Here is a 27,793-nt window from a genome sequence, read left to right as displayed (position 1 = left end):
AGTGCATTCCTGACCAAAAGAACCCCAGAATCGATGTCCGGAGGTTGGTCAGGAAACCCGGGGCCGGGACCAGGGTGTTGAGCTGGTACCAGAGCGTGGGCAGGACTAGTTGGTTAAGCACCAGTGCTCTCCCTCGGAGGGAGAGACATCGGAGTAGCCTCGTCCATTTCCGGAGCCGCTCTATCACTCCACCTTCTAAATTTTGCCAGTTCTCCGGTGGAGAAGGGTGCATGGCAGAAAGATAAACGCCTAGGTGGAGCAGTGGACCCGCGCTCCACCGGATGGTCTGAAGCGCGGGTTGGAGGGAGCTCACCTGCTGCCAGTCCCCCACCGCCAAGCCAGAGCTCTTGACCGAGTTGACTCGGGCGGAGGAGGCTGCCGAATAGATGGCCTGGCAAGCCTCCACCCGCACCAAGTCGCCCCGGTCCTGGACCACGAGGAGCACGTCATCGGCGTACGCCGACAGGACCAGCCGCAGCTCCGGCTCCCGTAACACCAACCCTGTCAACCTCCTTTGGAGGAGACAGCGGAAGGGCTCGATCGCCAGAGCGTACAGCTGGCCCGAGAGAGGGCACCCTTGCTGTACTCCTCGCCTGAAGCTGACGGGTTCTGGCTGGGTCCAGTTGAGCCTAACCAGGTACTCCGCGGAAGCGTACAGCACCCGGAGAAAACTCACAAACTGAGGTCCAAATCCAAACGCCTGCAGAGTGCCCAGGAGGTACCCATGGTCCACTCTATGGAACGCCTTCTCCTGATCAAGAGCCAGGAGGGCGAACGACAGACTGTCTCTACGCCCGAGTTCCAAAAGGTCTCGGACTAGAAAGAGGTTGTCAAAAATGCTGCGGCCCGGGACAGTATAGGTCTGGTCTGGGTGGATCACATCCGCCATCACGGACCCTAGCCACGGTGAGATTGCTTTCGCTACGATTTTGTAGTCCGTGCTAAGGAGCGAGACAGGACACCAGTTTTGTAAATCGCGGAGGTCCCCCTTCTTCAGCAACAAAGCGAGCACCGCTCGCCTGCATGAAAGAGGAAGGACCCCACCCTGCAAAGACTCGGCCCAGACAGTGGCGAGGTCTGGGCCAAGGATGTCCCAGTACGCGCGGTAGAACTCCAGGGTCAGGCCATCCATGCCTGGAGATTTATTGGTGGGCATGCGATGGAGGGCTTCTGAGAACTCGGCCAGGGTGAGAGGCAGCTCTAGTCGGTCTCAGTCACACACGCTGACCATGGGGAGTTCCTCCCAGAGCACCCTGCAAGCGCCAGGATCGGTCGGATCCGGGGAGAAAAGGCTTGTGTAGAAGTCACGGGCCCTCCCACACATCTCCACCGGATCTGTGAGGGAGGTGCCGTCTTCTGCTAGAAGGCAGGTGACGTGTTTCTTGGCACCCCTCATTTTCTCCAGGGCATAGAAGGAATGGGAGCCGTGATCCATCTCCCGAAGTAGGCGGATGCGGGATCGAACAAAGGCACCTCGGGCCCGATGGTCCTCGAGGGCCCGGAGCTCCTCCCGCTTCTCCCGGCACGCTCTGCAGAGTAACGGGTCCTCGGGGATGGTGGCCAGACACCTCTCCATCTCTAAGACCTCCCGTTCCAACTGCTCTATCGCTGCATTTCTCCGTCGGCTGGTGCCCCAGGTGTAGTCACGGCAGAAGAGCTTGGTGTGCACCTTCCCTAGATCCCACCATCACCGTGCTGAGGGAAAGGCACGCCGCTGCTCTCGCCAGGCCAGCCAAAACTCCCGGAAGGATGTCACGAAGCCCTCATCCTCCAACAGGCTGTTGTTAAAGTGCCAATAGGCCGGCCCCGGCCTCTCTGCACGGAGGGAGGCTGTTATGGTGGCTAGATGATGGTCGGAAAATGGGGCCGGCCGAATATTGGAGGAGTGGGCTTGTGAAAGATGGAAATGGGATAAATAAATACGGTCCAAACGAGAGTGGTGTGACCGATGGGCTTCCACCCGGACAAAGGTGAACGTGGAAGTGTCATCTGGGTGGTGGTCACGCCAGACGTCTACTAGGGAGAGATGTTCGACTATTCCTCGGAGAATGTTCACAGCGGCCGGGCTCAGCTCGGCTCCTGAGCGGTCCCATTCCTCGAGGGTGGTCTTAAAGTCCTCTCCCAGGACTAGGCACTCGTGCGAATCTAGGGTGCTGAGGAAGTCAGACACCCGCTGATAAAATTGCGGCCGCTTCGGGCTCATTGTCGAGGCATAGATGTTAACGAGGTTGACCATGAGCCCCTCCATACGGACTCGGAGATGCAGCAGGTGGCCCAGCATGGCCTCAGTGACCCCTAGCACCTCGGGCCGTAGGTTGGGGGAGAACAGGGTCGCCACTCCAGCTTGTTGAATCGTGAAGTGGCAAAAGTAGACCCCATCCCCCCACTCCAGCCGCCAGCTGTCCTCGGCGGTCGGATCCGTATGGGTCTCCTGCAGGAAAACCACAGAGTACCCCCCTTCCCGAAGGTAAGAGAGCACCTGGGACCTGCAGAGAGCCATCCTACAGCCCCTGGTGTTCAAAGTTGCGATAATGAGAGGCGTCATGCGGAGGGCTGGGGGTGTGGGGGTTCCTTGTTGGCGGGGGTGTTCGTGGCCCCCGGCGGGTCACGCAACAATCCGTGACCCATCCCGTAAGTCAGTAAATCATCACGGAAGCTGCGGGCCCGCCCGTAGGCTGCAGCACCATGCCTTCCTTTCCCTCTACCCTCCTTTATAAGGGCCCTTGTGGCCTGGAGGATTTGATCAAAGTCCCCCCATAGCTGGAGAGCTAGCTGTACCCTGTTGCGGGAGCCACGGATGTCTTCTAAAAACTCTTGCAACGCTTTTTGCAGCTCATGGGGGGGTGGGGTTGCGATTTCCAGGTTATTCCCTGGTGGGGCTCTTGGTGCAGTCTCGTGTCCGCTGAGGTGGGCAGGCAGGATGCAGACCACCGACGGGGTGTCTGACAGGCTAAAGTTATTAGGTCTGTCTCACGCCTTGGGGTAGAAGGGGATGGCAGAGGGAAAATTGCAGCTCCTAACGGGTCGCGGCAGGAAAATGCAAAGGCTGTTCCTTGGGGGGAATCCACAAAAAACGGGAAGGAAATAACCCCACAGGCGGCAATAGCATTACAGGAGGAGGTGGATTGGGCAGGGACAGGGCTGGGGGCGGGGGCAGAGGCGAGGCTCTGGGCTTTGGGAGGCAAGCAGCTGAAAGGTGGCGCCTCCCGAGCAGATTCGAGGGTTAAGGTGAGGGGAGGAGGCTCCCAGTGATGCTAGGCGCAGGCTCTGTGGTGGATTTGGCAGCTACGGCATCAGGTGGTGGACCACCTTCTGTAGGGTGCCTGCCCAGGAAGGCGGTTAGGGGGAGGGAGCATGGGGAAAGGGGGACTGGGGTGAGGTTGCCCAGATTGAGGCTGGCCGGCAGTAGGGCATCCTCTCCCTGGGTGACTGGGGTCAAACCTAGGGCCTCGATCTCCTCATACATGGAGGAGAGGTCGCCTTCCGCCACCCTGGGGGTCTCCCCTCTGGCGCCCGCTTCGACGGTCGCTTCGGGGTTCGCGGGGGTTTGGGTGATATTCGGGCAGAAGGGGCTTCCTCAGGGGTCTCAGAGGAGAGGGTTTCCCATGGAGGGGAGATCCTACCTTCCAATGCTATTATGTCTTCCCCTCCCGACACCGGCGGATGGATCTCACTCGTGGGCATAGCGGAAGGCTCAGTATCATTGCCTCCCTTCCTGGTCTTCTGGGGAGCCTCCGCATCGGATGGGTGAGCTCGAGTCTTCCGCTTGCCTCGCTTTCCCTGGACTAGGGTCCAGCCCTCCATAGCCTCGTTTGGGGGCTGGTTAGCATGGGTCGTGTCGGGGGGCAGAGGCGATGGTTCAGGGGTTCAGGTGGGTAACTGTGAGGCAGCATGGGGGGGGTTCTCCTTGGGGTAGGCCCTCTCCTATGCCCGGTAATATCTTTGCTGCGTGCTCCTCCATAAGCTCTGCCGGATTGTTAACAGCAAGGGCGGGCTCCCTCGCTCGTCTGGGCTTTGTAGGGGAGGTGTCTCTTGGGCCCGGGCGGGAGTAGTGGTGAATCGAGCAGGAGGAGAGGTGATTTCAGGTGCCGGGCAGCCAGGGGCATCAGCAATGACGGAGCCGATGTCCTGCCGGGTCTCGGGGGTCTCGGGTGCCCCTCCCCGCTGGGCCAAGGGGCAGTCTCTTCGGACATGCCCCGCTGATCGGCAGAGATAGCACCGGGCCTCTCCTGTGGAGTAAAAGACCCGATAGCGGGCTCCCTGGTAGGGGACTAGGAAGGACCTCCGAGCGCCTCTCAGCACATGCCGCCGACGGCGGTAGAAGCTGCACTTGCTGGCGGAACGAGAGGACATGACAGAGGGTGGGGTCCTTGCAGCCCAATGGAAGAGGGCTGATGACAGAAACGGGTTTCCCCAGGGTGGAGAGAACGGGTAACAGGGCAGCATTGGGTAGAAAGGGAGGGACGGAGGTCAGGACTAGGCAGACGCCCAAGTCCTCTAGCAGCTCCGGGGGACAAACACCCCCCACCGCCAGGCCCTTCTCCACCGCCTCCTGGGCGGCAGCCTCCGATGCTAAGAAAAAGACAACCTTCCCATACATTTTGGAGGCTGCCACAATAGCCGTGGGTCCTACCACCCTCGCCAATGCCTGCACGTATGTCTCCACGTGGGGCGAGGTGGGCACCAGGAGGCAACGGACACCGTGCCTCCTGGTCATGGTAGGAAAGGGGCCACGGCCGCTATTGATGGTAGTGGAGGCGGTGGGTGGGCGAGATGACGAGGCGGCAGGCATGCGGGGGACTGCCCCCGCCTGGGCATACGTCCTGGGGGCCAGGGAAGGGACGCTCGCAGAGCTGGTGGAGGGAACAGCGGGGAGGGACGCCATGGTCGATGACGAGGCCACAGCGGTGGGGGCAGCCCCTGCCATGGAGGACCTGGTGGTTGTAGCGGGGCCCTTTCCCTTCTTCACACCCTGGCCTTTCCGGCCAACTGGGGGGGTTTCCTAGAATCTGGGGGGGCGGTGGGCATAGCAGCGGCAGTAATCGCCCCGGTGCCTCCTGCTGCCGGTGCCCCAGCGGGGGCGGTGGCAGGTGTTTTGGCAGCAGTGGTGCGGGGGGGGCTTGGGGGATGGGCAGGGGTGCGGGTGTGGGAGGGGCAGCTGAGGTTGTTAGAGGGGCCTCACCCCTCTCATTCCCCGCCATTGTGAGCAGGGAGAGACGGGGAGACACCAGAAGGAGGAGGGGGAGGGGGAAGCAGATTAACCACTTCTCCCTGCTGGGCTGCAGGCGGGTGGAGGGGGGCTAAATGGGTCGGACTGGACAGGGGAAGGAAACAGGAGTTAGGGTCAGGTAGTAGGGGCAAACTGTGGGGTGGGCAGTCCGGGGGTGGGGGGAGAACGTGGACTCACGCGCTTTTGTCCAAAAAGTCTCGTTTGGTTGGCTGTTGTGTCTGGTCCGGACGATGGAATTCAGGGCAAGCAGTTGAGTCTAGAGGCAGATGGCAGGTTGCCAGCAGGGACGGATGGTGGGGGGGCCGTGATGGTTGTAGTAGTGTTGGGGGGGGCACCGATGGATCGGGGGGCAGCTCCGTGCCACATCCCCTGTGCCCCTACAAACGCAGTTAAGACACAGTCAAACTCCCCCCACACGAGAGTACAGTTCAAAAATTACTCAGTCTTACGGCCCCCTCCACGATGATTTGTAGCTTCCCTGGGCGATGTCTCTGTCGGCTGTCTTCTCTTCTGGGCTTTGTAGAGCATTCCAGAAATGCCAAGCAGATAAGAAGAAAAAAATAAAAGAATAAAAATTAATATCGATTAATTATGGGTCCACAAAAACAGCAAAATGGTTGGGTCTGGGGGCTTCCACTCCCCTCCTCCGGGGAGCGGGTCGGCAGTCCTCCCTCCCTCCTCCGGGGGTTTCAGCTGGAGCAATAGCAGCGTCCGAGAGCAGGCGTGGGGAGGCTTGGCAGCAAGCTGGCAGCCGACCAGCACTCGAACGGCAGCAAAAAACAGCAAAAAAAAAACCAAAACGAAGAAAAAGCGTCAGGTCTGGTCGGGGCGGGGGTGGGGAGAGGAACTGAAGCAGGGGCAAAAAGCAAGGAAAGCCCAGGCCAGAGGGCAGCAGGAGAGTACTAGAAGGGAGCCTTCTTCCCTGTAGAGGGAAGAAAGTTTCCTATAGATTAATTAAAGCACCTGAAGCCAGTCACCTGATATCCTCCCCCCCTAACTTCAATCAGACAAGGGAAGGAGTTGAAGCAGAGTGGACTGGTGTTGCAGCAGAGAGCAGTTTGGAGGGAAGCAGAGGAGAGTTTGGAGAAGTGCTGAGGTGGGCTAAGAAGACCAAGACCCTAGGTAAAGGGACACCTGGTTTGTGCAGAGGGAGGGCAGAAAAGCTGAAGGGCAGGAGAGGGAAATAGCCCAGGGGAAGGAACCACTAGTTCAAGTGGTTTACTGCTATCCCTAGGGCTGGGACCCTGAGTAGAGGGCACCCCCAGGTCCCTCTCTCTCCACTCCCCTCCTCTAGGACACTAGTGGGGCAGTTAATATCCCAGTTCAGAGGCGAGAAACGGTGCCCTGAACCCTCCCCAAGAAGAGAAAGCCTGAGACCCATCAAAGTAGTGCTGGCAATTTGCCACAATATATATAGACATTATTGCAGAATGGAGACTTTAATCCCTTTACTGAATAATTTGGAGTAAACACAGGCAATGCTACTCTTACCATAGCTGGCTGACTGATGATCAAAAACTATTGTGTGTTTAAGAGCCTTGCAAAATCTTTTCAGAAGTTGGGTTATTGATTTTTATTAATCCTACCAATATTTCTCTGGAATAAGTCTAAGACGACATGGATAGGTCTTAGTTTACAAATCCTCCTGGAATCTTAGCATTATCCTCTAGGAATTGATCCAATGGAGTATTTCCCTTGACTCGACTTTTTGGCTCAGGCACTTGAAACACATAGAATGAGACAGTTAGCTATGCAATGCTTTGGAAGTGAGTGTTTGCTTATTCCTCCCCCACTCCCCCGAGCTATTAAAAAAACTAGAATAAATATGTACATTTAGAAATGCTTCACAAAAAGCTAATATATTTTCATTATTGCAATATTGCAGGTGCAACTTTGTAGCTGTCCTCTGGGAATACTTAAAAAATAGCTTTACTCTCCCTTACATTACCCCTAGAAATCCTTTGGAGAATCAGTGTGGGATTCTCAATAATATCTTAGCAGTACTTATCTGTGGTATAGCACACTATTAAAATCCTCAAACACTGACATAAAGCCTAATTCATAAAAAGAAGAAAAAAGGTTTTCCTAAGGCCTCAGTGTAGGTACTGCAATGCAGTTATCTGCGCTCGGCATAAATTGTGCTTGAACTACTGTGTCTCTCAATTTGTGAGTGGTCACTTCTCCCTGATACTATATAAGAATCCACAATGCCAGCAAGGGAACATCTGTGCTTGTAAAGCTGTGATTTGATAAAGAAACCTGGAGGAAGAATGCTCAGCTTCTCCCACACTGTTTCTCCACTCATGTATTAAGGTCATCGGTTAAATGAAGGGCACAGAAATATCAAGTTATTAGCACAAACATCAAGTGCTTATGAATGTTGAAACCATTCTGTTTCCCATCAGGGTCTGATTTTTTTTTTTCAATTTGAAAGAAAGGTGTTGGACCTTTAGAGGCAATAAATAAATAAATAGGTGACGATGTGACTAATAGGCATACAGAACCACTGCTGAAAGGGTAGAGTAACTTCCCAAACTGTCCTCATGCATTATGCTTGAGGAAAGCCCTGGGAGAGGTTACAAAACTGAAGACCTTATCATTCACCAGGCCCTGTCTTATACTCAGCAGATGACCTGGGCTAAGGACTCATCATGATGCATCCACGCAGATAAAATATTTTGGTACAGGACTTTTTAAAAGCAGTAACTAGCCAAATAAAACTGTAGGATATTCCATACAAGTACTTACTCCTACAGAGTTTATAACTAAGAGTCCCAAACTCCTGTCTTTCCTTCAGTAGAATCCTTGAAATGATAAAATACCTGACTAGACTATGGGTATATTTATAACAAGAAGAACAACAGCAATCAATAACAGACATTTGTATTTGTCTCCTGTCAAATTCCCCTTGGCTATACAGGAGACATGAATGATGAGACTTGGATAAGAACCCTGACAACTGATGGCTATGAAGACATCTCTGTTACTTCCTTCCTTCCCTTTCCTTTCCTTTCTCTGATCTTTCTCAAAACTCACAATCATCAGGAACCCTCCCTGAGTGAGGGTTCACTAACACAATAAAACTTCTAACATCTTTACTTTTCTACAGGGTCTTTCTTTGATCCTGCCCCTAAAATGGTCCTGCTTTGGATAGAATTCTTTTATGTGGATATCAAGGTTGAGAGAAACCTTGGTTCTCCTGTTGCAGATATCAGCAGTATCTAGCAGGCATTATATATCAATCAGAACTCCGTTTGATGCTGGCTTCCTCTTCTCCATTGTATCCAAAACAAACCACTCATTGTCACTTTTAAGACCTTTCCAGGCTAAGGTTTTGTCTACACTAGAAACTTGTCTCAGTATAACTACATTGCTTATGGAAAATATTCCACACCCCTGAGTGATATACTTACACACCCAGTGTAGACAGTACTATGTTGATGGGAGGGCTTCTCCTTGCCTCTTGGGGAGGTGGAGTACCTACACCAACTGGAAAAGCTCTCCCATTGACATAGGTAGTGTCTTCACTAAGTGCTACAGTGACACAGCTGCATAAATGTAGAGAAGGGCTTAGTCCTGCTCTTCCACCAATGCAAGGTCATAAATACAACTTCCTCTAAATTATTTGTGCCTTCTCTTATGTTACCCTTACGTATGGGATATCTGTCGTAATGCCTACAAACCTAGGTGGTGGTTGTTACACTCCCCCTCATGACACCTTGTACTTACTCACATGTATTGTATCCACCATCTAACTCTCACCACACTTACACTGAAAGCTCTCTGAAAGCCAGGGTGGCCCGGACTGTCTGGTATATAAATACAGTGCCTAGAACAATGGGGACCAATCACTGAGAGATCTGAGACTGTAAAACCAATGACTGATAATAAGCCCTGACAGTGAACAGAGACTGGAAGGTGTAGACCCCTATATTCCCATCCTCCATACATTTCTGCACTAGGTCCTAATCCACCTGATTGCAGTCCATTCTTCAGTCATAGCACAAAAGAATAAGGGTAGGATTGAATATGGAAGTGAAGGATGTGGGTCTCTTTGTGCATGATACTACCATACTCTAGAAATCTTTGAGACGTAGCACAGAACGGGAACAAAGTGTGTGGGAGTGAACATGGAAACTGGGGAAGTTTGGGTATGCACAGTGATGTGCATCCATATATGCAGCTGCCCTTGGGGCAAAAATACTTCTGTAAACTTGCAAGATAACCTGGAATTCACATGCACAACAACTTCACTCTACCCTTGTGTACACTCGTAACCTGCTTAGTATAAAAACACACGATATCGAATGATCTCACTCACTTCAATTAAAGTTGTTCACTGGGTTCCAGGTGCTAAGATTGAATCTTATATTTGAAGGCATACGTTTTCTCATTTGTACATCATAAGGGTGAAAGATTACATAGACAATATCTGGATAACTAAGAAAAGTAATTCCAGTCTTGTTAAATAACTTAATATTATTGGCTATTGGAGAGGAATAAAACGATTGAAAGTGTGTAAATATACTGAGAACCAGTGAAAGGCATATTGAATCGTTTGAGGGGAGGGATGGAGTGAACTGTCTCCCTCACTCTCCCAGAGCAAACGCTCCATGAGGTTATGCGGTAGAGTCTGTACTATATTCTGGCTGATATGTGAAGCAATAGATTGTCTCTGACAAATTTATTTTAACTAGTGCGTACTTTTCTTACTTTCCAAAGGTATGAGGACTTAAGGACACCTATTGCTCGAAAGGTCTTGAGGTTTTCCAATCAGCAGATGAGACATTGCCGTGCCAACCTCTCGAATCTTTCATTCAGCTTAATTGCTAGATGTCTATGTTATTAATGTACCATGTTTATTAGTGGCTGAGGAGTGGGTGGCATTTAGATTTCAAATGCACAGGGGCAAACTGAAAGGGGGTAGAAAAATGCTTACAGCTACACTCCCACCAGAAAGCTTCAGAATTAACATTAAGAAGAATACAGGAAGCTCAGACTCTCTGAACTATTGTTTCAGGCTGTCTGCAGACTTGGCAGACCTTGATCCAATGGCTGGCACTTGCTTCCTATTTTGATGGTTGTCTTCATTGTATGAGCTAGATGTTATTATAAATGAGAACTTGGATTCTGGCATACAAGATGGCAATCTCTAGGAAGTACGACTTATTTTACTCCTTGAAGACTACTTATTAATGAATGTAGGTCATCAAGCTTTCCAAGTCTCTGACTTATGCAATCAGGTGGCCTTGGTGACATCTTGGTGGCCTCATCTGCAGCTGCTTTGACCTTGCAACTGCTTGCATCCACAAAAGTGGAGGCTTAGATAGGACTCCCATTTGACCTCAAAGGGGCTTTCAAATATTTGATTGCAGGTTGACTTAATTTCAAGGGATACTTTTTTAACACAGGCACAGTAATATTTATTAAAACTTCTGATTTGTTTCAAGTGATTTCTAAAATTTGGAGTTAATACCTAGTAAAGAATCAAGAGAAGTTTTGAGTTTGAAAGAATAGAAACAGCTTATCACTGTAAATGGTAAAAAAGGACCTGATCCTTCTCCCATCTAAGTCAGTGGGAGTGTTAATATTGTATGTGAGATTAAATGAGCCCTTAATTTAACGTCTGCTCTGGAAACCCATAATGCTGGACAAGAGTTCAATCTAAAACAAAGGTGCAGACTTCTCTGCTTCAACTGTGTGAAGAAAATAACTGAATGTGTATACCATACAACTAGAATTTTTCTTGATGCATTCTTGTATAACAGTGATGCTGAATTCATGACTGGCACCAAATCCAAATGAACTTGGGGTGGTATGAAAAATCTCTTTCCACAATCATTAAATACCTTCTTGGGAACCCTCACCATAGGAATGTATTACTTGTTAGCCAGACAGATTATAGTGTAGAAGATTCTGGCATTATCAGTACCAAATCAGCTTTTAATATGTTTCGGCTATGATGTTTACATATGCATGGAAGGCACTCTTTCAACGGCTTTGATATAACTTTTGAATCTACATTAATTAGGAAAATTAGCCTAAAACTGCTGCAATATAAGGACCCGAGCCAGGTTTTCAGAGTTAGATTATCATAGCCTGTGTAAAAAGCTGTTGAAAGCTAACTAGATTCAAATGCATGAGATTTCTAATTTTGGGGCTAAATGGTCTAAAAATTAAACTGGGAACCCACCGATACCTGGAGCATTTTAGGGGCTTCAAACACTCAGTGTCTTTTTAAATTACTTTTATATCAGTAATAGTTTTTTGAAGACTATATTCTACTGTTGGACTGGAGAGGGCATTTAAGAAACCAGGAAGGACTCTAAAGTTGCCATAGAACCTGAAACTTAGTAAGACTTTATAATATTCCGTAAAGATGCATGCCAGTGTCTTTATTGGCACTGGGTTTATGCAGTCTATTTCTGTATCTTCTGCTTTGGTTTTATGTAGGTGGTGGAAGGCAGAGGCAACGTGTGGAAGGGCATGTGGGGTCAGATTTGCTGCTTGGCTTATACTGAGCGTGCTCACATGGGACTGAGCATGCTCAGTAACACTGCTGAAGCCGGCTGCCTCACTCTACCTCCCTCCCCCCACTATTGGCAGGCATGGGTCATCTCTGGCGAAAGGAGGCATACTTACTTGGATATAGAATAATGGACAGCAGGAAAAAGGAATCACCTGATGACTTGGCTATAATCAAATATAACTATGTTCATATAATGTATCCTTGCTTTGGGACTGTATAGGCCAGATTCTCCGTTCACTCCAGTTTTATGCTTGCATTTTCACTGTCTTCACTCAATTACTATTGATTCTTATCGATAAATGAAGGCTTGTCAGGATAGAGACTTAGTGTGTGTAAACTTAGGTGTAAATCTACAGAGCCCCTGCATGCCGCGAACTAATTGGTTATGTGGACCCTGTTCCTATATGTTAAATGCTCCCTAGTGCACTTTGATCTACTCCTGTTTAGAGATTTACACCCCAGCATTCTACACACTAACTCTTCATCTAGACAAGCCCTGAGAGGAGAAGCAGGTCCTGTGCATATGTTGTATATAGTATATTGATCTGACGCCAATAAAGAATTCAAAGATAAGTTAAGTTTGGCATTTTGCTTCTTTCATTAAAGGATTCCTAACTAATTCCCCTTTCTGGTGTTTTCAAAGCTTACAATATGGTACCAAAAGAATGAGAAAGAGTCATGTGAACACAGGAAAGGGGACTCACTTCTTAGTTCTATTTTGGAGTAAAAATTATCTTGAAAATAAGCAAGTTTAGGTACTATCTTGTTACATGCAGTGAATTCTGTTCTGAATTCTGCTTCAGTCTGAATGTGACCGAATGTGACTGATGTGTGCGAGACAATGGCATCTAAAACACTTGAGTGTTTAATGCATCCTGACTAAGATTATAAATCATGTTGTTCTTGTAAGTTTATTGATCCCTGTACATTTTGATAATCGTACTTCTGTACCTTGTTTCAGATCTCCTTTTACGTGGCACATCTCTGTTCTGTAACTCCCCCCTCCCCATCCCCACCACATAGTTATTCTAGGGCAGACTGCAATGATTTATGTTTGATGGGAGTTTAAAACATTCAGTACCTTGCTAAACACGTCTCACCAAAATTCAGCCCACTATCAATAATAGAGCTGAGTATTGTGCTGAGGATATAAATGGCTTAGAAACTCTTGAGGCTTAAATCTTTCTGCCCTGTTAAGAGTATTGGTCAAAGTCTCTTGTGTATCAAAAAAAGTGACCGGACATGTTTATTGTTTACTATTTCTACCAATCAGGATTTAGGGGTGCTTTGTACAGGGTGCTGTACAATTGTAGTCCCTACAAATATGGTGGCTGCCATCTTGACCAACACAACTGTGGATTGAACCAGGGACTTCCATACCTAAAAGTTAGAGTGAGCGCCAAAGCCAAACTTACTAGCTGAGAACTTTAACAGCCTCTTGTCCTCTCTATCAGGCATAGAGGTGGACGTGACACACACTGATGGATTGTACATTTGAGCAGTCCCATTAAATTAATGGAATATATGGTCCTTGCCCTGAACAGTTTACAATCTGAGTATCAGATTAGCAATTAATGTGAATTTCCCTTCCCTTACTATTTACAGTTTAAATGGTCAAAAGGAAACTAATTGACAGGTGGTAAGGATGCCACTGCTTGAAAGGATTTACAAATCTAAAGCTAATACTAGCTTTTAAAAATGTATTAACTGGGAGCCTCGTTTTACTCTGTATCCCAGAGCACATCATAGTAAATATTTGACTTTTATTACTTTTCAGTGAAATTAAACAATAGTGCTCAGTTCTAAGAAACTCTGCACCTTTGCAGAGATTGAATTTGCTGTTTGAAATTTCAAGCCAATAACTCCAAAGCTTCTGACATACTGCAATTTTTTTTTAATTTTAAAAGCCATTTTATAAAGCTCCAGCAGGGTACCTGCTCAGAGTAAAAAAGTCTTTCATAGTTGCTTGTGTTATGAGGAAACAAAACCAAATGTACTACCTAAGTAATAAGTCTTACTGGCCTAGTCGAGTAGAATCTCTTTCACGCATGGAGGCTTGAGTTCAGCTACTCTCTAAGAACTCCATCATTTTGAACCAATGCTGTGTTCAGATTATGAAAGAGGATGCTGTTTTTTGCATAGACTCTTGAGACCCAGCCTCAGTTGACTTTAACCTTCAATGGTGCTATGCCGACTATATTTCCACTAGAAACTTTTTTTTTCAGCATTACTAGTGAGGGAAAGTGATATGGTGGCCCAAAGTATATGGTAGAGGAGGTGAGAACCCCTTGATCTATGAAGTGAGCTGTAGCTCACGAAAGCTTATGCTCAAATAAATTGGTTAGTCTGTAAGGTGCCACAAGTACTCCTTTTCTTTTTGCGAATACAGACTAACACGGCTGTTACTCTGAAACCTGAAATAAAACTATAGAGGTGTCCAAATCGTAGAATGATAGGGTTAGAAGGGAGTACAACGGTCATCTAGTCTAACCCCCTGTCAAGATGCAAAATAGAAAACTCACTTTAAAAATAGCATACCCCAGGGTGCTTTAAGATGTGTACACTTATTGCACGCATCCCCAGGGACCACTGCAATCTGTGGGTCTGAACCTACATTGAAATCCATATTGGCACAGGATAGGTGTGAAGATGATGTACAGGGATGGTTATCACTCCCTTATTCTCAAGCCTCAGCTTCTCTAGACGCAGCCACCCTGTGAGCCTAGGGGCTGCTCTAAGTTACTGCTCCTGGCTTTGGTCCCTACGGGACTATCGGCTCGCTGAGAATGTGCAGTGCTGTGGTGGTTGGGATGAGGGAGAGCAGCAGGCAAAGTCTTTTGCTCCATCCACACAAGCACACTATTTATGGCCAGCACAGTCGAGCCAGTCTGGAGGGCTGTTGTCTTTGGGGCTGGTTACTTCCACCCCGCTCCCGGAGCAAGAAGAGTAATTTCTCCTGGAGCTACTACTGGAGTGGTGCAGTTTATCTACCAGCCCTTTCTCAAGACTGTGCCCAAATGCACAGTCTAGCTCTGCACCTGAATTGGCACATGGATTCTGCCTCTGTCATTGCAGTGATACTTCCCCATACCCCACAAAAAAGTGTCTGAAAACTTAACAGGGAGACAGAGGGATCCTGTTTGTGAGCTTTAGTACTGAGGCTTTAGCATCATCCCTCTTTAAAACTCAGTCAGGGCACACAAAAAAAATCCATCCCTTAGAATATTCAGCCAAGTGTATACTTAAAACTTCTGCCGGTATAATAATGTTGGTTAGGTGTATGAGTATTTGGGTTTTGGGTGATGGTTTTTATATTGGCAAAAGCCCTAGTGTAGGCCGTTACACAAGCCAAAAACCTGCTTTCAGAGGTCTTTGAAAACAGACAGCATTCTGCAGCTCTGGCTTTTCATAAAGATCACATGGTAGCAGTCAGGCTACCATAAGAACAGCCATACTGGGTCGATCACAGGTCCATCTAGCCCAGTATCCTGTCTTCCAACAGTGGCCAATGCCAGGTGCCCCAGAGGGAATTAACAGAACAGGTAATCATCAAGTGATCCATCCTGTCACCCATTCCCAGCTTCTGGCAAACAGAGGGTAGGGACACCATCCCTGCCCACCCTGACTAATAGCCATTGATGGACCTATCCTTCATGAACTTATCTAGTTCTTTTATACTATAACTACTATAGTCCTGGCCTTCACAACATCCTCTGGCAAGGAGTTCCACAGGTTGACAGTGTGTTGTGTGAAAAAATACTTCCTTTTGTTTGTTTTAAAGCTGTTGCCTATTAATTTCATTTGGTGACCCCTAGTTCTTGTGTTATGAGAAGGAGTAAATAACACATCCTTATTTCCTTTCTCCATACCAGTAATGATTTTATAGACCTCTATCATATCCTCCCTTAGCTGTCTCTTTTCCAAGCTGAAAAGTCCCAGTCTTACTAATTTCTCCTCATATGGAAACCATTTCATATCCTTAATAATTTTTGTTGCCCTTTTCTGAACCTTTTCCAATTCCAATATATCTTTTTTGAGATGGGGCGAACACATCTGCACGCAGTATTCAAGATGTGGGTGTACCATGGGTTTATATAGAGGCAATATGATATTTTCTGGCTTATTATCTAAAGCTGACCCAAACCATATCTAGAGGCCTGCATGGATACAAAATTTGTATCCACATCCAATCTGCAAACATGGTTCCCAGATATAAAGCAGATAGCTACAGATTTGCACACAACTCCCCCTCCAGAAATAATTACTTTTACCATTGTCCAAACCCTCCTGCATGCTAAACTGCATTTTACTGAAAGTTGCCCTAAAAAAAGTTGACTTCTCCCTGGAAATTTAATTAAAAATAAAACACAAGCAATGCCCTGAGCTATTCTGCATCCTCAGAACTCTGCACACATATCTGCTTCTATCAAAGAGCTGTCCATCAAGGAGAGTCTGCATCTATTCCCTCGATAGCCCTACAAAATATTCCTTCACTTGCCACTATTTTATTTGGTGCCACTAACAGACTTGCATTACTTATCCAGCCATATCTCACATACAATAGAATGTCATTCATTCTAAACAGATGATCCCTCTATCAAGCCTCCTTCCCAACAGAGTAATTGTATCTTTGTGGTGTTTTAGTTAGCAGGAGAAGCCAAATTCTGCTTATGGTCGTGATAGAATTACAATCCAACCTCTGTAAGTCAAGATAATTCATGTAGGCAGAATGCACATTGGATGGCATTGGAATCCATCCACAATGAGTCCACTGGCTTCAGAAAGAATAAATCACTCTCCCTAAGCTAGATCTAGCATAGATTTATTGATGACAGTCACCCTTTGTCCTTAAACCATTGTCTTCCTTTATTTTGGGGGTGGAAAGGGAGGAAGGAAAAGGGAGATAAATCAGGAGATGGTGCCAAAGCTGCCATTCCACTGTCTGAGATTTTTGCAGTTCTTTGAGCCTCTTAAAGTTGGTTGTAGGCGTGTGTATGGTCATTGGCCAATAATACCCTCTGGTAATGAGTGAGCCTGGACGAAGGGAGGTGTACACAAATTCTTTGAAATCTACGGCTTCCTTTGATACTACTGAGTGTAAAGTGATGTTGCATCTGGAGCCCCAGACAGGGATAGAAGCTGCTTTGTGGTGGCTTTGTGTTTCTCCAAGAGGCTTCAGGGAGTTGTATTAGGTGGTTGTTTCTCTGTCCTAGCATTGGTGATGCCGCTATTACAGGCCGTGAGGTGGTTTGGAGTTCAGTGCCATCAATACGCTGTCACTTGTATCTAAATCTCCACGTCACAGGACACAGATGATATCCAGTGATTCTTGCTTGGATGAGTTATCCAGCTGAGGCTCAGCCTAGGTAAGACATTGGGCGGTGTTGGGCTGTGTGAAGTAACCAGAGACGGAAACTAAACCAAGGAAACATGAACCATTTAGGAGACTTTCCTGCTTCTGAACCACACAGGGTAAGTGGCTCCCGCATGTCTAGAAAACTATAGGCTTTGTTGGGCCTGGAGACTGAGTTTTCCTTTTCATTTTGGTTCTCCATGCCTTCTGTCATCTATACTCTACTCCCACACAAGAGTAGCTATTAAAAGTCAAAGCTTGCCAAAAGTTTATGCATCACGGTATGTCATACCATGATTATTGCCTTCTTTCTCCCTATATGGAGGCGTATTGCAGCCCTTTTCCACCACAATATGGAAAATGTTTTGGCATATTATTGCTCTTTAAGGTTGAGCTTTTCAGATCAATACAAAGAGTTACACAGAAATAGTCATTAAACCTGACCCAACTACTCTTTGCCATCAGTGAATGAACAGGAGAACAAAAGACAGTTGTATTAGTTCTAGTTCCATTGATATGACAAAACCACATTTTAATATTTTCCATTTTTAGGACAATCAGTGAGGGTTTTTGTCACCAGTACTTCAACAGCTACATTTTATGGATCGCTTTTTCTGTCTATTATATGTTTCATAACGCCTATCTACAACATATAAGAGGGTTTAAAATATTTTTGAACTTTCTAAGATACTTATGTCCCCATTAACATAGAACCTGATCACTTCATAGATTGATTATAAGACAGAAGGGACCATTGGGATCTCACACTATTTAATATATTTAGCCCCCACCCTCCCTAGGATGAATAGAAGTACTACTATTACTATTTTACAGATGGTCTTTGTGCCTTAGTATGTTGCTGCTTGGCAAGCCACGGTGTGAATCTACAGCACATCAGCTTGCCATGCAGTAACATCTCATGTGGACACTGCTACAGCACACTGAAAGTCCCTGTGACAGGGTGTATCTACCCTGCTCTTGCCTAGGGTTAACTGCACTATATGGGCTGAAGAGACCAGTCCCCTTCACCCTTGCTGGGCATGCTCTGACTGGAGACAGGATATAACAGGGGGCAGCTCAGCTCAGTCTGGGCTGACTGGGGAGGAGAGTAGATGTGTACCTTAGACTGCAGAAGCCGACTGTGCTTAGGTCCCTGCAGAGTACAAGCCAACCACTGTGGCCAGCAGAGAAGAGACTATGGAAGTCCACCACTGGAAACAAGAGTAAGAAGCATCCCAGGGAACAGGACTGTAGCAGTGAGGTTGAGTCTGAACACAGGACTGCCAGTTCCTTAGGGCCTTGGGTCAGGAGCTGATGGAGTAGGGCGGGCCTGGGTCCCTCAACCCACACTGCACCCACCACAGTGTGAAGTCAACACCCGAAGGAATGGGCCTTACTGCCGAAGGGACTCTGGCTGCAGGGCCCCCACTGCCCTGCACCCAAGGGCAGCTGCACTCACTCTAGGACACCCAGCCTCAAAGACAGAGGCAGCTGCACTGAGACCAGGCCCCCTTTCCTTGGGGACAAGGAACAGTCTGGGGAATCTTTGCTGCTTGAACCAAAATCACAAACTTTTGTCTCCAAGCCTAACCCCCGTGATGGGGTGTATCTAACCCGGGACAATCCCCAAGTGCAGATTCCCACTCTGGTTAGCCAGTCATTAATTTACTGTATTCAGAAGCCCTATAACTTGTCCAAGGGCACAGGACAGGAAACCTGTAACAGAGCAAAGAATTGAACCCAAATCCTCAGAGTCCCAGGCTAGCACCCTAACCACTAGACAGTCCTTCATTTTAATAGACTGCAGTTGGAGTTCCAACAATAGGACCAGCAACACCTATTCATAAGGGATAATTAATCTTTAGTGTCTTTAATTAGTATTTGTTTCCAAAATGGGGTGAGCTGTAAGCTTCTCCGTGGAGACCATCCTATTTATATGACATACTCCTGGCTATGAAACACAAACTCTTGATTTCCCCAGTAAGACCAATCCAACAGAAGAGGAGCACTGTACCATCTCGCAGTGCTCTGTTGACCATGCCACAAGAGAGAAGTGAGTTTTCTATTGCACAGGTTCCTGGCAGAGAATAAAATATTGCTTTGAGCCTCTCAATTCTCTCAGTAATACAGTGTTGTCAGATCAAAAACTTAACACTTAGCTTGGCAACATTTTTTGCTGCCAACATCACACAATGAAGGTATATGTCTAAAACGTCTAGATAGCCTTATATGCACTTGCAGTGTTAAAATCACTTTCTTTCTTGTCAATGGGTACCTCTTCATACCTTTAATTAAAATAGTTTATCGCTGCTGTGACACTAATGGTATCTTTTGATACAGCTTTTGTCTTCAAAAACATAACATCTCATTTGTCAATCAGCAATAACTAAAGTTATCCTTGATAGAAAATACAACGAATTGCACATCGCCTCAATCTGTAGATTAAACTTTCAGTCAAATGCTGCCTGGCAGAAAAAAAATAAGGTCAGGTCTTCTATGTCACAGCCTTAGTCTTGATAAAGGCTTGGCTTTTGTGAATTTAGGATTATGGGTTTTGGTGTGTGTGTGTGTGTGTTTTTTTTTTAACATAACAGCCTTCTAACATAATTTATATGTGGCAGCTGCTCAGGTAGCGTAAATGAAAACGCTTCAGTGGAGCTATGCTAAATTTACAACAGAGGAGGATGTGGCACACAATTTGCAGAATAGTTGTAGTGGATTAGCATCAGAGTGGTGGTGGTGGGAAACTGTACTTTTGCAGATAAGTTTTGGCATTTTATTGTTAACAGAGATTCCTTAAGACAAAGTGACAAATTCATTGTTGTGAGGTTACAGTTTTATGAACATGATCACAAGCCTTCCATAACCTGTGGCTTGCCTGCCAAGGAACGCTCTGTAGCCCGGAAACATGGTGGGTTTTTTTTAACGATTTACTGAAGAGACTTTGTTGCTTTGACGCCAAACACTAGATTACTTTCAACAATATTCCAGTCCATTTACAAGTACAGGAGTCAGTAGAAAGAATAACACCAGAGGCCAAGATATATCCTGCACCATTAACTTGTGCAAACAAAGAGCTGAAAGGAAAGATAGAAAGTGTGTGGGGGAGAAGGGAGCTGGGGAGGAACTGGAAATTAAGGCCATGATTCAGGGAAGCATTTAGGTAGGTGTTCCATTTCATAGAATCATAAAATATCAGGGTTGGAAGGGACCTCAGGAGGTCATCTAGTCCAACCCCCTGCTCAAAGCAGGACCAATCCCCAACTAAATCAGACTTTAAACAGCTATCAATGTGGGACTACTCCCACTTAAGTGCTTTTCCTGAATGGGGGCATAGGATGGGGTAGATAAATGCTGCACCAGCTAGGAAGGGATTAAATAGTAGCTGTTGGCTCAGTTAATCCTGCCTGCTATACCTGTGCTGAGTCTCAGATGTCAGAGGATAAAGTCCAACAGCTGAAGGCTGTTAATGAAGGAGAGTAGACAGGCTGCTCCTCTGTGGGGCAAGGACCTCTGCCTCGGACAAGGGATTCTGAACGTGGCCTGTTGGAGGAGGGTAGGTCTGTTTAGAGAAGAACCACATAGCTGGTTCTTAAGTAGGGTGGATAATAAACTGCTGTAGCTGGGGGCCCACCCGTGAGGAAGGAGGATGAAGGCTGGAGTGAGGATTCTTTTGCTTGGTAAGGTTCTTGGACATGGAGTAAGTGACTTTGTTAAACCGGAAGGGGTTGAATGCTGTGGTTTGGCTGGAGGGCCAAGTCATCTCTGTGGCTGGGATGGGGTGAAGAGTGTTGGGAGTATTGAGACAAGATCCCTTGAAACATGGTACCTGATACAAGGGGGTGCTCAGGGACAAAGAAACCACCACTGGGCCTAAATATGTGTGGTGTTGGTGTATGTGTGGAAGCTCTGATGCATCTAGCAATGGCCACCATGAGACAAGACATTCTGCTAGATAGATAATGGGTCAGCGTGGCATGACTTAATCCTGTTTCTGTGAAAATTCTACCAAACTATAACGTGAAAATGATGGACTCTTAACTATAACCTTGCCAATCTCGTGTGTGTGTGTGTGTGTGTAAATTTGCTCTTGCCGAAGTATAGCAGACTGCAGTGCATGAGAAACACACTTCAAGGGGAAATAGATGTCTTAAAAAGTTATCATTGGTATATTGTATTAGCCATATGATTAAAGACACTTTTAAAATGAGGTGCAGAATTCTTGGTTTGGGAGGAATTCTAGACCTACACTGAATTGGCTATCTGCATAAATAATCTGCTTTGCTTCTGATGGGCTGCTTCTGCAAAAGTTGAAAGCCTTTATATAGATTTCATGGGCTTTAACAAGCCCTGGAAGCCTCTGAGCTCCATCAGAAAGGATGAATCCATGATATAGGGAATTGCAGATCCTAGACTAGGAGAATTACACTTCAAAATTGAAAAGGAGTACTTGTGGCACCTTAGAGACTAACAAATTTATTTGAGCATAAGCTTTCATGAGCTACAGCTCACTTCATCGGATGCATTCAGTGGAAAATACAGTCGGGAGATTTATATACACAGAGAACATGAAACAATGGGTGTTACCATACACACTGTAACAAGAGTGATCACTTAAGGTGAGCTATTACCAGCAGGAGAGCGGGGGGAGTGGGGGAAGCCTTTTGTACTGATAATCAAGGTGGACCATTTCCAGCAGTTGACAAGAATGTCTGAGGAACAGTGGGGAATTGAGGGGGGGAATAAACATGGGGAATAGTTTTACTTTGTGTAATGACACATCCACTCCCAGTCTTTATTCAAGCCTAAGTTAATTGTATCCAGTTTGCAAATTAATTCCAGTTCAGCAGTCTCTCCTGGGAGTCTGTTTCTGAAGTTTTTTTGTTGAAGAATTGCCACTTCTGGGTCTGTAATCGAGTGACCAAAGAGGTTGAAGTGTTCTCCGACTGGTTTTTGAATGTTATAATTGTTGACGTCTGATTTGTCTCCATTTATTCTTTTTCATAGAGACTGTCCAGTTTGGCCAATGTACATGGCAGAGGGGCATTGCTGGCACATGGTGGCATATATCACATTGGTAGATTTGCAGGTGAACGAGCCTCTGATAGTGTGGCTGATGTGATTAGGCCCTATGACGGTGTCCCCTGAATAGATATGTGGACACAGTTGGCAACGGGCTTTGTTGCAAGGATAGGTTCCTGGGTTAAAAGAAAAGGAGTACTTGTGGCACCTTAGCGACTAACCAATTTATTTGAGCATAAGCTTTCGTGAGCTACAGCTTAGTGGTTCTGTTGTGTGGTGTGTGGTTGCTGGTGAGTATTTGCTTCAGGTTGGGGGGCTGTCTGTAAGCAAGGACTGGCCTGTCTCCCAAGATCTGTGAGAGTGATGGGTCATCCTTCAGGATAGGTTGTAGCTCCTTGATAATGCGTTGGAGAGGTTTTAGTTGGGGGCTGAAGGTGACGGCTAGTGGTGTTCTGTTATTTTCTTTGTTGGGCCTGTCCTGTAGTAGGTAACTTCTGGGTACTCTTCTGGCTCTGTCAATCTGTTTTTTCTCCCTGCTCTCCTGCTGGTAATAGCTCACCTTACCTGATCACTCTCCTTACAGTGTGTATGGTAACACCCATTGTTTCATGTTCTCTGTGTATATAAATCTCCCCACTGTATTTTCCACTGAGTGCATCCGATGAAGTGAGCTGTAGCTCACGAAAGCTTATGCTCAAATAATTTGTTAGTCCAAAGGTGCCGCAAGTCCTCCTTTTCTCTTTGTGGACACAGACTAACACGGCTGCTACTCTGAAACTTCAAAATTGGATATTGCCAAAAGTTTCCTATTATTGATTATTGTTTAGCTTTGTTAGTTTCCTATATGAAAAGGGCTATTTTACTGGATACTCTCAGAAGTTCATGGGAAGAAGCACAGTTTTCACTTTCAAAATTGAAGATATCTCAAACATGGTGGTGTTGTAGCCATCACATTTTTCAAGGTGCAGTTCACTCAGGACTGGTGCAAGCCTCTCTGTGCTACTTTAGCCCTGCATGGTAGCTATGCAAGGAGTCCACTCATCAGCACAGCCATGTCAATGATACCCTGTGCACCATGGGGAAAGGTGTGGGTGCCAGCTCTGTATACATTAGCATGGAAGGCCAAATTGGGACAGGTGATGGGGTGAGATGGGGACACTGATGTCGACCTGGTGGCCAGTTTACCCAGTGTATGCCTGGCACAGGCATAGAGGGGTGGGCCTATTATTCCAGCTCTCAGAATGGAAGTGTAAGAGGCATTATCACTGCAGCCCACACCCTAGCCTGGGATCAGCGAGTGCATTTCATGCCCCACAATGGATAGAGCAGGAATACATGTACTCCATCCAGATTGAGGGTGCAATCCACTCAAGCACAATCTCCTTCCCCCCCGCCCCGACCCACTTTCTTTGGCCATAACAAAGGATCCTACCAGCTAGTTACAGAACTTCATGATAAAAGTAGAATTAAAAAAAAAATCCCAACCCTGACTCTTTCTGTGTACACAGACTTAAGAATTTCCTAATGAACAAACCACACAGTGTTATAAAGTATGCTTTTTTTTATTTTTTTTAAAGTAAATACAGTATAATTTAAAGGGAAATTTTGGGACCTAGTTGATTTCATGTTATGTAAAGTGCAATGCTGTTTGTTTCTTCCAATATTTTCTCTCCTAATCTGGAGTTGGAGGCTTTTTGTACAGTAACTCCTCACTTAAAGTTGTCCTGCTTAACGTTGTTTCCTTGCTGAATAATTAGGGAACATGCTCATTTAAAGTTAAGCAGTGCTCCCTTATAACGCCTGCTTTGTTCACTGCTTGCAGGAAGAGCAGCCCTTCGGAGCGAGCTGGTGGGGGCTTGGAATCAGGGTGGACCGGCAGTCCCCCATCAGCTCCCCACTCCCCTAAGTTTCCTGTGCAGCAGCTGCCCATCAGGCTATCAGTTCAGCTGTCCCTCCCCCCACAGCCTTGTGCTGCTCCTGCCCTCTGCCTTGGAGCTGCTCCCTGAGCCTCCTGCTTGCTGTGCGGAGGTGGGGGGAAGAGGGGTGCTAATGTCAGGGTGTCCCCCTCCTCCTGCTCTTGTACCTCATCTCCACACCACTGCGGGAGGGGTGGGACGGGGCGGGGGATGACATGACAGGGCTCAGGATAGCGAAAGCTAGCGGGCAGCAGCTGCTGTCTCATCTTGCTAATCTACTTAAAAAGGCTATGTACTTAGAGTGTGGTCAGCATACTTAAAGGGGCAATGCACATCACTCTCTCACACACATGGTGTGTGTTTCTGTCTCTCTCTGCCATGCTGTCTCCCCTCCCTCCATTCGTGCTGCCTTGTAGAGCATGAGGCTACATTAAGGACAGTGTTAACCCTTGAGGGCTCAGCTGAGTGCTAGTTCATCATTTAGCAGTAAGGCATTCCCTGGGAAATATCCCCCCCTCTTCCACCGTATGTCTTCACCACCTCAACCAAGCTTCACAATCATCATTGCTATGTACAGTTAAATTGTTTGTTTAAAACTTATACTGTGTATGTATGTGTATATATATATACATACATACACAGTATAAGTTTATATATATAATGGAATATAGTCTTTTGTCTGGTGAAAAAAAAATTCCCTGGAATCTACCCCCCCCAACTCATTTACATTAATTCTAATGGGGAAATTGGATTCGCTTAACATAGCATTTTTCAGGAACATAACTACAATGTTAAGCGAGGAGTTACTGTACTGAGTTCTGTTGTACAACTAGAATTCCATCTTTAAATGTATTCATTTGAAGTGAAGTATGTTAGTTAAAACGGATAGCATTGGGCCTGATCCAAAGGTCACCGAAGTCGATGGCAATCTGGCCACCAAAGTCAATGGGAAACTTGCCATGGACATCAATGGCCTTTGGATCAGGCTCTTTGAGCCTAGCCACACGACTGAAATCACAAACACGGTAATGCTTCTAGTGTGTGGCTCTTGCTCTAAGGGTACAGATTCTATTGCATATACACCTGACCATAGAGTTAGCTCTGGCAGTATGTTTGGCATTGTACAAACACAGTTGTGCACGCCTCAGACAGCTTACAGTATAAATCATACGCATGTACAGAGGTTGAAGGTTCAATCTCAAACTGATGTAGGTATCTGTGCCTGGATAGGCCACACTGAGGATGCCATTCTCAGGGCAGACTGCAAGGAATGAGGCAGACAGTGCCCCAAACTGGTAGTAAATTGATCTTCTATGCAGGAGGTCAGAGTAGATAATCATAGTCATCCTTCTGGCTTTAAAATCTATGCACTCCCTCCAGCCTCTGTTTTTATTCTTTTCTCAGCTGGCTTCAACTTGCCTGACTCAGTGTTAATAGGGTACCTAGGACTTGAACACACAATTCCACTTGTTGTGCGAGTACCAGATAGGCAGGATCTTTTACCTCCCTGCTCCACTAATGATAGTGAAGGAGAAAAGAGATGGGAGAGTACTTCTGTGTGACCTCATGGCCCCTTTAGCACAGCAGGTAGAGTCCCCGTAATGACAAAACTGGAACAAGCTCCATAAACAGAACATGTCTTCCTATTACTAGAAGACAGAGGCAGCTCCCCCACTGCTGCAAAAATGTGTCTTCTCCAGGCAGCAGTCACACTCCCATCCTCAACTTTCTCTGGTACTTTCTGAGTCAGAGGATCCCTACACAGTGAGAAACCCACATACATTAGGGTTTGTTCATGGATGTCTCACATAGGACCTATCAGCAGAGGAACCCAGTTACACAGCTTCACGTTTTGAAAGAGTTGTTGTTCACAGAACAAATAAAATCAACAGAATGCACTATGCAAACAGTCTTCATGCAAAATGGTGGCCCAGCATATTGATTGCTACCTTTTGTCAAACTGGGGTCATCATGAGGTAGGAACTATCAGTTTCTGGTTGCACAGTCAGTGCGGCCTGGGCACTGTTATTCTTCATCTACTCTTCATGCTTTCCAGTAGAACCTCGCTGTGAACTTCTTTACCCAAAGTTGTCTTCCACGTGGTCAGATGTAGCACTTGCATCACCTGGAGCACTAACGCAAGAGCAATATTAGGTTCAGTGGGTCTATCCTTTGAATCTTTGTTCTTTGGCCACAGAGGAATAGCTTCCTTTGATGGGCTGTAAGACACAATCTCTTACTTGCTCAGGTGTCATCACCATCTATTAACATACTACTTTGCCTCAAAGAATCAGTGTGACAGAATGCAATGTCCACCACTGCTGCATCCATCTTGATTCTGTGTAGAATGAGAGATGTGGCATCTTCATTCCATAAAACTACTTGTCAAAGTCTGAATGTAGGAGTACAGGGAACTGTCTTAGGCCCACTTTGATAGGTTGGTCATTACTCTCTGACTTTGCCTCACTTACTACTCCCTCGTCTCCAGGACAAGGGGGGGATTTTTACAACATAATGCCAGAGTTTAGAATCTGAGGTTCTTTTTTTAAAATTAGCTACCCACCCAATCTAGCTCCCTTTCTTGTGGGTTCAAGAGATGTTCTACTACAGACCCATATATGGAAACAATTATGTGTGATTATAAGGCCCATTGCTCATTGGAATGAGGGGGATGGGAAAGAGCTAGTAAGAGTCACCAATGTAATTCAATGAAAGCACAAAAGGAAGAAAGACAATAATCTATCTGATACATTTTGCATGTGTAACTGGGTGCAGACATAGACACCAGCACTTGTAAGTGCCATATCTCGAGTTGGTTTATTGCTCTGGGGAAATTCACTTCAGTTTCTATATAATTGCATTTTATGGTGTACTTGAAATGTATTAAATAGAAATTTTGACCCCACGAGATATAATAGAGGAAGAAAATGTTAAAGAGGGTTTTTAAAAGTATTTGTCACTTTTTCTAATCCCAGTGATGAAATAGGAGAAACATGCCAATGTATCCACAGCCATATCTATTAATGACCCCTCTGAACTTACTGACTTGACTTGCAGTGTCATGTGAAGGCAAAATACCGAAGACGTAGTATGGTTACTATTAGGTTAATTAACTTAACTGTACCTCAAATATTAAACTCAAAATAGCTCTGCTTTTTGTTGCTATCACTATTTAAGACCAAAAAAATAAAAATAAAAAATAAAATCCTACTACCATTTGTTTTATGTAGACTATTGACCAAGTATGGATGAAAACAGAAAATTGTTTCAAAGTGCTTTTCCAAATTTGGATTGAATCTAATTCTTAATGGACAGGGGCCAAATGACAAACACCAGCACAACTGACAGTCCTATGTTGGCATTGCTGAGACTACATAGACTTAGACGTCAAAGGATAATTCACTATCTATGGGTGATTCCTCCAGGTCAGGTTTGAAGTACACTGGTGGAATAGGATGGGGCAATTCTGCAAAGAGTCTCCTTGACTTCAGTGGACCTTGCTGGAATAGACCCTTGCTGTTTGTGCTCTATTTGAACTGGAAGAGAAGAACTTCACTTCTATTGCTAAACTAGTACCTTTCAGTAAATAGTTACATAATTGAATTATTTCAATTTGTGGTTCATTAAGTCCTGAGTCTAAAAGTTTCATTAACTGGAAACTCAAGATATGATGTAAGTCACTGTGGGATAGTTACTCCGGATAACTCATTCCTCTCCTAGTGAAACTAACTTAAAAGCCACCT

Source organism: Lepidochelys olivacea (genome assembly GCF_965140295.1).
Source record: "Lepidochelys olivacea isolate rLepOli2 genome assembly, chromosome: 9".
NCBI lineage: Eukaryota > Metazoa > Chordata > Testudines > Cheloniidae > Lepidochelys > Lepidochelys olivacea.
This window is presented reverse-complemented; position numbering follows the sequence as displayed.